Below are 8,756 nucleotides of genomic sequence, written 5' to 3' on the forward strand. Positions count from 1 at the left end.
CCATTGTTTAAGTAATAACACTCAATCTCACAAGCACATCTTCATTTTTATTTTCCATCCAGGCTTTCCACATGAAAGGTGCAAGGGCTTTGCTTTTTCCCTTAGCTCTTTCCCTCTCCTGGCTTTCCTGGTTTTTCATAACCCACTGTGCAGGGTTATGTGACTCCTCTCCTGAGGTCTCAGGTGGCAGAGAGCAGAATTTGGCTCAGGGTAGTGGCAAACTACTAAAAAAAAATAAAACCAAAAACCTGCATCTTAATTGTTTAATGTTTATTTAGTTCAAGTGATGCACAGCACTGGTTCTCCAGCTCCTGGGAGTGCCCCTTTCTGCCAGGTAGCTGAAGGGGTGACAGCCACATTTCCCTTACCAAGCTGAGTTTTGTTCTCTCCAGTATTTGGTTGTACTTGCTTTGCTTGGACAACTCCTGCCAGCAGCAGGAGAAATGGGATTTGGGCTCAGCCTGTGTTGAAGGAGAAGCTGGTGAACCAAGCAGCTTGATCACAGCATTGGACATCGAATTAATCATTATAAACCCTGATAGTTGTGCTCAGATTATATTCTCTTTTCCTCAGGAACAGTCTTAGCAGTAGCTTTAGCTGTGGTCAAAACCTGATTTATCAGTAGCAAAAAATGAGGCAGTCACTTTTTCCCTTTGCATCTCAGAGCTTTTGGGCCCAGGAGCCTGTGAGTAACTATTTTAAGGAAAAGATTTTTTTTTGTGAAATACAGGTGAGGCCTTAGAGAGTTTAATTGCTGCTGTGAGAAGTCAGCCCAGGTTAAACAAACCCTGGGGCTGTGGGTGCAGAGCCCTCGGGAGCCAGGGAGGGAACAGCCCCTCTGGGGAGGGCTCAGGAAGCAGATATGGCAATGGAATTAAAATGAAATTAAATGGGTGTTGCTGGTGCAGTGTTACCCAATATTTCTGCTTTGGAATCACTGTGAGAAGTTTTTGTGGAGACTTCCAGCCAGTGAGATGAATGTGGGCATGGCCAGGGGGAAAAGTCAAGGTTGTCTCTGCCCACCTTACCTCTGGGTGAGGCTTTTGTTGAAGACCTGGGCTTAATGCCTGGCTCTAGTTGAGGCTTTGTGACACCTGGAAGTTTTAATCTGGAGTTTTAACCCATGCATATAGCTCAGTCCATGAGAGGATTGTGCAGATAAACTCATTAATGTTTGCAGAATGCTTAGGAGCCACTTAAGCATATCAATAAGTTTAGAGTGTTATTACTGCCTGGACTTTGATCAAATCCCTTTGTGTCAGATCTCCTCCTAAACATTTTCATCAAAAGCATGTCCTTTTTAAAGAGTGGTTTGTTTGTTTGTTTTAAATAAAATTTGTTTTGTTTGTTGAATGTAGATTTCAATTCCAAATTTGCAGAATCTGAGGAGCTGCTTGGAAACATTCAAAGCTTTCCCAGGCTTAGTTGTTTGGTCAGTAATATTGAATATTGCAGTGAATTGGAAGCTTGAGCTGTAGGGAGTTTTAGCAAACCTTAATTCTGCCTGTCACAGCTCCATAGGTCTCTGCAGCAGCAGCCCTGGTGGGGTCAGGGATGTGGGAATGATCTGATGGGGTTTTTGAGGCAGGAATTGGGCAAACCCCCGTGGAGACACTTCTGCTCCTTGGGCTGTGGCTGAAACTGGGAAGTGCTCACCCAACACTCAGGACAGAAGAACGTTGAGGATTTGATGTAATCCTAGACCTCAGGCATGAAACCCAGCTTGACCTTTCCTGTTGGGTGCTTTTGTGCAATCCTGCTGGACATTTAGCAACGGGAGAGGAAGCAGAGGAAGGATATCGGTTCAACCATGTGTCAGTGCTGGGACAGGAAGGGCTGAGATGTGTAAAACAAGAGCTGCTGGGGGGCTCAGGGGACTGGTGCTCTTGCTGGAGGTCACCAGGTCAAGCCCAGCCTGTGGAAGGAGTGACCAAGAGTTGTAATTAATTAATGAACCTGTGCCCACTGAGCATCACTCTCCCCAGCCTGATGGTGGGTCATAAAACTTTTTGCCACAAGTGGTCCCTTTTGGCAGGTTAATGTAGGGTTTAATGGCTCTGCTGGGGGTGGTTAGAGGCTTTGTCTTGTCCCTAAAAGGCAGCTCTTAGGGAAGGTTATCCTGCCTTAAGAAAATGTAGATTTTGAGATCCAAGCTGGGGTTTGGAGATGACAGAGCAAAGGCAGTGCTGGGATGAAGATGGCACTGTCCCTGATGCACTCACAGGCAGTTCTCACCCTGTTTCTCAGAAAGATGCAGTTTTTCTCCCTGGGCTTCCTCAGCAGAATGCTGGGCACTGAGCTGAACCTCTCCCAGCATCTCCTGGCCAGGCAGGTGGACACTGGGATTTTGCACTGCAGATTTATTTGTTTTCCTGCCAGAAACCAGAACCTCTGGCTCTGGGCTCATTTACTTCAGACTTGCATTAACTTTGGAGTTTGATGGCTCTGGCACTGAGCTCACAAAATGCACCAACAGTGTGACATTAATTCTCTTTCAGCAGCGTAAAGAGCGTGTCTGAAAATAGATGCCAATTTAAAAATAATATTTCAGGGCTAACTCAGTGCCAAATCAGACCTTTGGCCTTTTATAGTATCTGTCTTTCTGGCAGAGATTGGCTTCTGATGCTCCACACTGAGATCTGGTGCTCAGTCAAGTAGGGCATAAGGAAATGTGTTGCTGAAAAGGATGCAAAATAAGGAAAAAGAAAAAAAAACCAAAACCCTCAAAGGTCCCCCAGGCAACATTTCTCCCCCATCCTGCAAAGCAATATTGAAGATGGTTTTGCAGGTCTTTGCCAGTGAATAGCTGCTGCCCATTTGATGGGAACTGCTTTTATTGAGTAAAGCCAACACAAAAGTGTGAATGCTGGTAAGTTTGTATGGGAAATTTGTGAACCAGGAGCAGCTTGATTTGCAAGGAAACCTTAAGTGTCAGTAATTTATGACAGGGCTTGGTTATAACTTCAAGCCAGTTTAGTAGCTGCCTGTGATGTTTTTTGGGAGGCTGGATGCACAGTGAGACCATACAACATCTTCATTAATTTATTTTTGCAAGAGTTGCAGCTCCACCTGGTCTGAGAAATGAGCTGGGTGCACTGATCTCTCCCTGCACTGATTTTTAGGCATGTGGACAGATCCACTTCCATGAAGCCCCCAGTGCAAGCAGATCCCAAAATGCTCAGGGTGTCCAAAGGGACATCCCTTTCTTAGCAGGTGAAAAGATATCCTTGAATATTTTGTTTCAAAAAGCACTTTTTAAAAAAAGAATTTAGTGTAGTGCAGCACATGACACTTTATATTATTGTTGTGCTGGACAGCAACAACAGCATGAAACAGTTTGAAAAGTTTCAAGCAGGATCTCTGGACTAAGGGGGCATTAGGATAAAAGGCAACTTGCAATTGTTAATTTTTATGTGGAGGTGAGAAGTGGTTGCTGGCCTTGCTGAGGAGAAGGGAAACTGAGAAACAGAGCAGTGATGAATCCAAAATCTTGAGTTGCTGGCAAAAAACGAGACTGAGGTTTTTGGTTTTTTTGTTTTTGGTATCTGACCTCAGTCTGGGGAACCAACCCATGTAGGAACCACACGTGAAGTTAAACCTCTGCAGGCAAAACCCGTGTTTCTGTGGTTTAATTTCTGTGGAATTCAATCAGGGTGGATGGGGTGTTGGTGTGCTAGAAACCCTGATCCAAGCATCCCCTCCCCAGCTGGGGAAACCCTCCAGAGCAGCCATGGGGGGCTGTGCTCACCCCCATGTGCCACGGAGCAGAAGAGAGCAGGACCCTGCACTTCCCTTTTCTCAGCATGGAGCCACAACTCAGATGAGGCAGGCACTCTCCCTTCCCAAATTTTCTTTCTAAATTCAGGTTGGAGTCACGTGGGAATTTTTTTTTAAATTTTATTTTTTTCAAGCTGGCAGCAGAAGTAGGGGGTATAATGCAAATAATTACAGGGGTTTATGGATTTCCTTGGAGTTGTTTGCCCAGGAAAGAGAAAGCTGGATGGTGTGGGTCATGGGTCAGGGTGCAAGGAGCTGGCTTGTTGTTAAAAGCAGTATTGATCTGTGAAGAGGGGCTTTCAGGTGCTCTGTCCAGGGCAGTTTCATTCTGAATCAAATTTACCAAAACTGTCGAGTTCTGAGCTCACAGCCGTGGGAACATGTGTGGCTCTCCTTCCTGGAGATTCCCACTGACTCTACTCAGGGGATTGTAGGGAAAAACCCTTTTAACCTGATGCTCCTCCTGTGATTTGTGCAGAGGTGGCTTAGTCCAGTAAAACCATGGGAGGAATTTTGGGATCTCGTTGCATCTTCCATCCTTCCCCTGCAGCTGGATTTTAGGTGGTGGTGTTTATCAGGGATTTGTCAGGAAACACCTTTACTGTTCCAAACAGCTCCACTCTGCTCCTTCTGGGGTTTTTGGCTGGCTCTGGATGTTGGTTTGTCCATAGGAGCTCCCCAGGCATCCTGGGCCATGCTGTTTGTGGGATTTTGGGACATCCCAAACTGGAAACTCCTCCTGGGTGTCTCTTGGCTCATGTCTGGGGCAGCAGAGATACTGAAAGGTCTCCTGAGCCCTTTTTGTGCTTGGAAGCATCCTTGGAATTAGGATCAGGCTTTGCAGGAGGTGGAATAGCACCCTAATTCTTGTAGCAAACCAAGTGTACCTAAATTTTTAAAAAAACAAACCTAAACAACAACAACAATAACCCACAAAAATCCCTCAAACAAAACCAAGCTAAACAACTGAAAAAAAAAAAAAAAACTACTAAAACCCCTCCACCTCACAGAAAGGTCCTCATTGCTCTTTCTCTCACCTGCAATTTTTTGAGGTCCATTTTGAAGCTAAAAAGCCAATTTTGGGGATGCTGCCAGAAAGTTCCTGTTTTCCCCTGCACATTTTGGCACCCTCTGGTATTTCCTCTTAATTTCACTGCTGCATTAACCCCTTACAAAGGCATCTGTACACTGGCAGAGAATTTGGGTTTAAAGGACCCCTCCAAAATCCTGTGCCAAGGCACATCCTGTAGGAATTCTGAGCCCACCCACTCCAGTCCTGGGAGGATTGTGGAAGCAGCAGCAGCAAATTAAATCATTTGCACTTATTCCCTATCCCCAGCAGCACCTTGATGTCAGTGAGATTGTGGCACACAGGGCTGCTCAGGAGATGAGAGGTGGGACCTCAGAATCTGAACCTCTAAATGTGTATTTTTATTTATATATACACCAAAAAAAACCCCTATAAACCCTTTTAAAAAACACCTGTTTATAAGATGACCAAACCCTGTGTGTTTAATGACCTTTGAAAATAACTTTTTTTTTTTTCTTTTGTTGAAACCCAGCCCTTGGGTTCATCTGTCTCAGAGTTTCACTTCTACCTCCTGTCTCTCATTTCCCCTTTACCTCCCCACTTGGTGCTTTTCCTGACCACCCCAGTTAGGGTCTGGCTGGATTTTTGCCAGCTGGGAAGTGGTCACTGCAGAGGAGCTCACCCTTTAGAAGTGGCCCCCTGGCAAGGAGAAACCCAACAGATAAAGGGATCAAAGTATTTATACAAATATTGGTGCTGGCCATGCAAAATAATTTAAATTTTACTTACCATACTTGAAAAAAAAATAGTTATTTGTTTTGGGGTGTTGAACTGAACTGAGATGTTTTCACCATTGCATATTTGTTTGACAAACATTTTTAGCAAAAAAAAAAAAAAATTATTGTGCTTTTGGTGGGTTGAAAATATATTATCATGGAACCAAATGGAAATTCAGAGCACTGTGTGCTTTGCTTCCTAGGTGAAATTCACTTTTATTTTTCCAGTTGTTGTGGAAATTAATTTGGCATCTTCATTAAAACTGGCTCACCTACTAACTCAACACACAGTTTCAAAAGTGTTTTTTAAAATGAGTAACTTATCATGGGGGGTTGGATGTGTAAAATAGGAATTATTATTTTACTTCTAGTGCATTTGCATAAGGAAATGTAATACAGATATGTCTGGGAGGAAAAAAAAAGCTTTCTGGTTTTAATCACTGTATGTCTCATCATGATGTATGATTGCAGAACTCGGTGAAAAAACCCAACAAAAACTGTTTAATAGCATCTTTTTGTATTTTTTCTATAGTGTAAATGGTATGTTTGTAATAATGTATTGCATAGAGATGAGCTAAAACAAAAAACTCATGCCAGCAGCCCAAAACCTCCGAGCAAGGCATCAAACCAAACAAAATTAGAGGGGGGGGAAAAAAACCCCACATGTGAAGGCAAACCCTATGGCAGGGAGGAAAAACAAAAGTGATTAGTTAAAGTCCTGCCTTGCAAAGAGGGAGCCAGATTTAAAGGAGGAGGGGGGGAGAAAAAAAAGGTGGATTAATGTGAACTTTAATACTGAGGCACTGTGTGTTTACTGCTGGTGACCACAAGACATAAATCTTGCGAGCACAATGTACAATGCGAGGCAGCCCCCAGGTTTTTTTTTTTTCCTTCTTCTCCCTCCTTTTTTTTTTTTTTTTTTTTCCCTCCTCTCTCCCAGCCTCAATTTGTGTGCAAGTGTGTGTTAAGTGCCGTTGAAAAATAGTGACCTTTAATAAAGGCTCGTATCCTGAGACTATTTTCCCAGACACAGGGTGACCTTTCAAACCAGACTGGGGTGAGGGGGTGTGGGTTTGGACTTTGAACCGGCCAGTTCCCGCTGCGTGCCTCTGTTTGCCAGGCTGCCCTGCATTGTGTGGTGCTGAGCGCTGCCTATGCAAAGCAGCCGGGGCTGCCAGCCTCGCCCTTTGCAAATCAATTTGTCTGAAATTGCACTGAAAGATGCTGCGGCGGGGACGGGGCTGCGGGGCTTGTGGCACTGCTGGAGAGACACCCCCACACCCAAAAAACCCCCCCATCAAGTGCCTCTGGTTTTTTATTAGCTCGTTGTTTTGTTTTATTTGTGTTTTCTAAACTTTTTTTCCCCGTGAGGGAGTTCTTCTCCTTGGACATCCCCCAAAATCGCACCAGGGGATGTCTCCAACTTTCCATCCTGCTTGGGAGGGTAAAGCCCAGCTCATCAGGCATGCAGCATCCTCTACATAAATGCAAACGCTTCCTAAGGGTTAAGGTTATTGATTTTTTCCCTGGGCTCTGCATTAATCAGCACCTAAAAAATGCCAGGGAAAGACAGAGAAACACAATTACTTCAGGTCCTCTGGATTTCAGCTCCTCCAGGTGGCCCCTCCCAGGGAAATGGCAATCCCGTGCTTTTCGTGGAGCTGGATCGATTCCTGCACGGGCAATTAATCACTGCACAGCCCCAGGAGCTGGGGACAGGGGACAGGGGACAGGGGTCCCTCCATGGGCAGCCCACTCCCCACTGGGATGTTTAGGGCTCTCCTCCCCTGTCCTGTCTCTGTGGCACTGACAGCTGGGCTCCTTTGGTGTTTTTCCATGAGGACTGGTGGTCACCAAATTCATTTTCTGCTTTGTCTCTGCATGTGTTTTGTGGCTCCAAGTAGCCAGATGTGCTCCCAAAAGTTTTTTTTTTGTGTCCTTCCCTGGATGCTTTTTGGTCATGGTTTGCCTTGCACCTCTGGAGTCACACACAGGGTCATCCTTGCTCAGTCTGGGTTTTGGCATCAGGCTTTGGTTTGTTTTTTATTGATTGATGTAGAATATTTTGCTCTAATTTTATTTTCATTCTCATTCCTCTTAGCATTTGGCTAACAATTCTTCTAGCTGGGACTACAGCAGAGGCTCCAGGGCCATGAATGCATGGGGCAGGTTAGGATGAGGGGATGGAAAACCTCATTCCCCCATAGCTCCAGCTCCTCCAGGAGCTTTTATTCCCTGGGGAAGATGGGGCAGTTCCATCCTTACCCAGTGGGGACAATCCATCTCACCCAGGGTTGTGAATGCTCCTCCTGGAGAGCAGCAGGGATCTGCAGTACTCACCCATAAAAATGAAAGAGGAGGAAGGAATTTACTGGAGTCGAGATGGGAAGTCCTTATGGTCTGGATAGAGATTTTGGCAGCAGTGGGGTCAAGGTGAGGATGGGCCCTGTCAGGGAACCAGGGCACTGAGCTGGGTGGCTCCCAGCAGGAATTACTGAGATGTGCAGAGTCTGATACTTATCTGGGATCACCCAGCACTGCCAGGCCACTCCTGTTGTCCCTTTATCCCTGTCTGGGCTGGGAGGCTTCGGGGTGTCGCTGGCTTGTGGAGCACTTTATTCATACAGAGAATTCATACTTTATTCATACCCAGTTTATTCATAGCCCTGAGTCTCGTTAGCCCTGATTCAAGGCTTACACCAGGCTGTGAAAGGGGGGCTGAGCAAGTGGCTGTGTGCTCAGAATGCTAATGGGGCTGCTTTCTTTTGGTGTCCTTCCCAAGGAGAGGGTGGGTCAGTGTGCCCAGGTCTCGTGTGGGAGTGGGATGTGCCTGAATGGCAGCTTTGATTCAGGCCAGCCTAAGGAAGACACCAGGAGCACTGGCTGTGGGCACACTGTGTCTTGATAGAGTTGGGATAAGTTTTTTTTCCTCCTTCCTGCAGCAAAAAATGTTGGGAAAAATTAATTTGTTAAAATTGTACGTGCAAACCCCTGGCTTTTGGGGTTAAAAGAAAAATCTGAGAGCAAAGCTGAGCATTTTTTTTGTCTTCAACTTTCCCTTCTCTCTCTTCTGTGAGGGACCTTCTTTTCCTTAAACACCTCAAATTTTCCTTAAAACACCTTAATTTACCTGTGTGAATAACAGGAGTCACTCTTGGTGGAACATCCAAGCA

The 8,756-nt window shown here is 45.3% G+C and overlaps 1 protein-coding gene across 1 annotated transcript in view; it reads left to right on the forward strand.

Moving 5' to 3' along the window:
* USP34 (ubiquitin specific peptidase 34) overlaps nucleotides 1-2,562 on the forward strand; it is a 435,968-nt gene extending 433,406 nt beyond the window's left edge. The window contains exon 80 of the mRNA XM_079297810.1: nucleotides 2,552-2,562. The gene's annotated coding sequence lies outside the window, so the exon portion shown is untranslated. The remainder of the gene's footprint in view (nucleotides 1-2,551) is intronic.
* Nucleotides 2,563-8,756: the final 6,194 nt, after the last annotated feature.

Source organism: Erithacus rubecula (genome assembly GCF_903797595.1).
Source record: "Erithacus rubecula genome assembly, chromosome: 2".
Lineage (NCBI taxonomy): Eukaryota > Metazoa > Chordata > Aves > Passeriformes > Muscicapidae > Erithacus > Erithacus rubecula.